Here is a 4,491-nt window from a genome sequence, read left to right on the forward strand (position 1 = left end):
TCGATCTATAGCAAAAATTTTAAGGGCCTGTTATTGGCAAATCCGTGGCTATCTTTAATTAGAATGAATTAAGTTACATAGTTAGGTAACACAAACTGGCGTTAAAACAAACCTATGAAAACTTTAATAAATACTTTTTATAACTTTCTAAATTCGCCTCTGAATGTCATTGTCGCAGTACTTAAAGCAATAAATCAATGTTGCTATCAGAATTATCTTCTTCATTCTCATATGCAACCTAACTCCAGTAACTTCGAAGAAGTTTCTCTGCAAAACTTGCTTGAAATCGGAGGTGGTGCCATCGGACCCGAATGATCAAATCGAGCATTTGTATATGGCGCTCTACATAAAGAACACTGCGGCACCTAGGGCTATACAACTCATGTGGGCAATAATAAATAAATTAAAGTACAGTATTTAATTTATATTCAAAAGAAATTCAAAAGAGATAGAACCTCCACTAATAAGATGGAACATATACACGGACACAATATATGGTACAAACTTGCAATGAATTTCTTCATAAAGCTTAAACGAGGATAAACTTCATAAACAATATATTTCATCATTTATTAAATGTCATCTTTTCAATAAACTCTCGTACGTCAAATCGGCTGAACCGGGGAACATAGATTAAGTATTTAGTGCAAGTACAAACAAAGGTAAAAGGTTAGAATCAAATATAGAATTTAAGCTAACAAAAACAAAATATCCAAAACAAGTCTACGTTATATTAGGCCTATATTGAAAAAAAAACTTTTCAAAAATTCGGCCAAATTCGGCCAAATATAGTTTGGCCGTGACTTTTCAAATGCTACGGCCAGACAAATTTTTATACGGCCAGATTTGAGGAATCTGGCCGTCAAAAAGGCCAAATGGCAACCCTGATGGCCAGCACCAGCCATACCGCCCTCAATATCGATCATTGATCATCAATAAACAAAGCACGCTTGATGCATACACACTTTTTTTTCTATAATTCACAATTTTAAGGGCAATAAAGGGCATTTAAGGGCAAAGAATAAAACTCAGGGGTGACGCCAGTGGGGACGGGGGGTGGGGACAGAGCCGTCGTCTTGGAAAGCTGCCCCACCCCCGTTGGGGAGAAAAGCATGGAGGTATTATAAACCACAACTCGTCGGGGAGAACAAAAATTATATGTATTTTCTACATTTAAATACCTGTAGACGCTGAAGCCTCTGAAACCCCTAAAATTGTCAAAATTTTTGGAGGTTCGCCATCTGAACCACTTTCGCAATATTTTGAACGACACCTGACCACGCCAACATTGGTCGGGCAAATCCTAGCGCCACCGCAGCAAAAAAAAAAAACAAAAACAAAAAAAAACCCCGTAAAGATCATATAGGCCTATATATTATTATATAGGCCTATATATATATATATAAACATATATATACACATATACATGTATATATACACATATATATACATATTATATACTCATATATATATATATACATATATATACATATAATATATATATATATATGTATATGAAAACAAATAGATAAATAATAATAACTGTTTTCAAATAGAATCATATACATAAATATGCCTATATTATTATATACAGTACAGTAATATATTATCATATAAAACATAAAAGAGAGCCCTAGTCTACAACTCCTATGCCTTATGGTAATTTTGGAGAGTAGGCCTAGTGGTGCCTGCCCGACTTTGAACTCATCATGAAGTGAAGGCATGATACCGTATAATAAATAATTTTGTGAGAAGGTTTGGTAAAATAACTTTGTAAATTCTCCTGTAATGTAGTTTCGAATCATTAGGTTGTTCCCTAAATAAGGAGCTTAAAATGGATCGATTTATTTAACACTGTTTTTTTTCCCTTTAAATTTGGATTAATTTTCTTTACATAAACATAAAATTTACATCACACTTGAGACTAACTAAATAAATAGCTAGACCTATGCAATGCCAAATAAATGGTAATTAAACTGGATTTAAATTCTTTCGTAACACTAATAAACATACCGGTATTGAATCGCAAATGGATTAAACTTGAAGATTGATCGGTCATAGAACACAGCTGTCATACCAATATTATTATAATATGAATAAACATTTATTACACTAGCTCCCGGATACTGTATCGTACGGGGGTCCCAAGTTGGAAGAATTCACACCGGGAGATCCCTTTAAATGAGTTTTCTAAACACGTCTATTTATATATGTTGCTGTGCATGGTGATAAACATTGGCACTGACTTCCGTGAGACAATTGATAATACAGTAGTAAAAACTGGCAAATATAGTGACTTTGCAGGAGTGCAGCATATTGTTCGCGGGAGTGCAGCAGGCCTTCCCGCCGATTTTTAGGAGACACCATCCTGGGACTCTGGAGGCACTAAATGTGATCTTTAGATTTCTGTCTTTATAGTGAAATTAAGAAGTAATACACTAAATGTTTATGTTTTAAAATGGATGACTGCATGAGCTTACTTATTCTCAGGCTGCTTTCTTAATAAATAAAAAGTCATGGTAGCCAGACATGAAGTCCTAGTCCTGTCCTAATCGTTTTACCCAACTCCATTAAAATATTACAGTAATCATTACTAACATCGTCCTAACACTATCGTTACCGTATTCAATATACACAAAACACTGTATATACGCAAAAACATCTTATTATGTGCATTGGCTAATATTTTTACGTATAAATCATATATAACACAATGTTTTATAGAAAAATTGCATTAACATCGTTACTTATTTTATGGTGGTCTTTAAGTGGAGAACAATTTTTCGTTTGGGTCTGCCAAAACCATGGTCGGTCTCTAAATAGGGGAGTCTTTAATTAGAGGGAACAGCTATTGATAAAAGATAAAACATGAAAACATGTAACATTTTATGATTTTCCAGGATTCTTGATTGCTTGCGGGAGTGCTGGAAGCTGTCCCGATTTCCATGAGACTCCCGTGAGTTGAGGGAAACTTGGGACCCCTGATCTTAACAAGATTCATTGGCCGGTCATGTGATCAAAGCTCATTAAATGAGTATTTTTAATAATTTAGCAGAGCCTACTATTATCGTTAGGCATTTACAATACATAGGTCTAAGACAAAATATCAGAAATTGAATTGAATAGTTGAATTAGCACAGAGACGTATATATAATTTACGTTCGGGTGAGACGTAAAGCCGTTGGTCTTTTACCAAGTGTCGGCCCATGTGCCGACACGACGTTAAAGAACGCAGTACATTATATGGCGAGCCGAGTTGTCATTTACTCGTAAATAGAGATATCTTAGTTTTAAATAGATATCTTAGTTTTAAATAGAGATATTTCTATTTAAATAGAGATAGACCTATCTTAGTTTTAGATAGAGAAATCTCTATTTAAAACTAGGCCTTCAGCAGCCTAGGCTAGGAATTAAGTACGGTTTTAGGCCTCGTAGTATATGAGGTATACAAAACAAATATTGACTGCTCTAGATTCGGGGAATGGTGAAATCTGTTGCCCCGAGGTGATGCCCTCGGAAAGATAGGGTACGGTCTCCACATCACTTCGGGGCAATAGATTTCACCATTTCCCTCAAGAGCAGTCAATATTGTGTATAGCAGATAACAGATACAGCTTATAGGGCCTAGTTCATGTAGGCCTACACTGCGTCAACAACGTTTAGAGGAGACCGAAATCCCAAAACACTGCCCATGTTATAATACATACTGGTAGTAGCAGTTTTACTTTCATGACTCACGTTAAGAACGAAACAGGATGTATTACTACTACCATAATTTTCATGATCTATTCAGGTTAGCTATATAAACCTATATAAATGCGTTGATCTTCTGTCTGACAATTGGCCTATTTTTATAGTATCGCTAATAATCTTTGCCGAGATTTAAGTCTTTTGAACATGTCGATACCAGTGTAGATACAGTATACAGAGAAGTAACAATTTTATAAGCATGTGAATAATAATGACAAGTTAAATTTATATTATTTCAATTATCTGTTTATATTCTGACTTTTGTTTACACTATACTGTTGGTTTATTAGCCATCCCCATGCAGTCGGCATACTGTGGGAATGTTCATTATCTATTTTCTCATTACAAACTGTTTATAATAACATTAAGACAATGGCTTTGCCAGTGATCAATATTCATGAAAGATGACAACTAACTAAGCTCGGTACACTGTTTACTACATTTGTTTATTTCTCATTAAGTTCGGTACCGCCCATTTTTGTTTGTTGAGAATTATGATTATGGCACTTCTACTTCTAAATGGCCGGAAATGGGACTTCAGACTTAACATTCCGGCTGTCACCCACACTAGATATAATATGATATGCAGTATGTTTTACATTCGATGTCAGAGACATATTATGCTGTACAGTATAAAGAAAGCCCATTGGGTCAGGGTGCTAGATCGGGGACCGTATGGGATACCGAAGGGGCTCTAACGGTCGAGGGGAACGCGTTAGTACTTACGCTGATAAAATTCAC

Source organism: Anneissia japonica, unplaced genomic scaffold, assembly GCF_011630105.1.
Source record: "Anneissia japonica isolate Jap-2015-1 unplaced genomic scaffold, ASM1163010v1 scaffold287960_len3192837_cov198, whole genome shotgun sequence".
Taxonomy (NCBI): Eukaryota; Metazoa; Echinodermata; class Crinoidea; order Comatulida; family Comatulidae; genus Anneissia; species Anneissia japonica.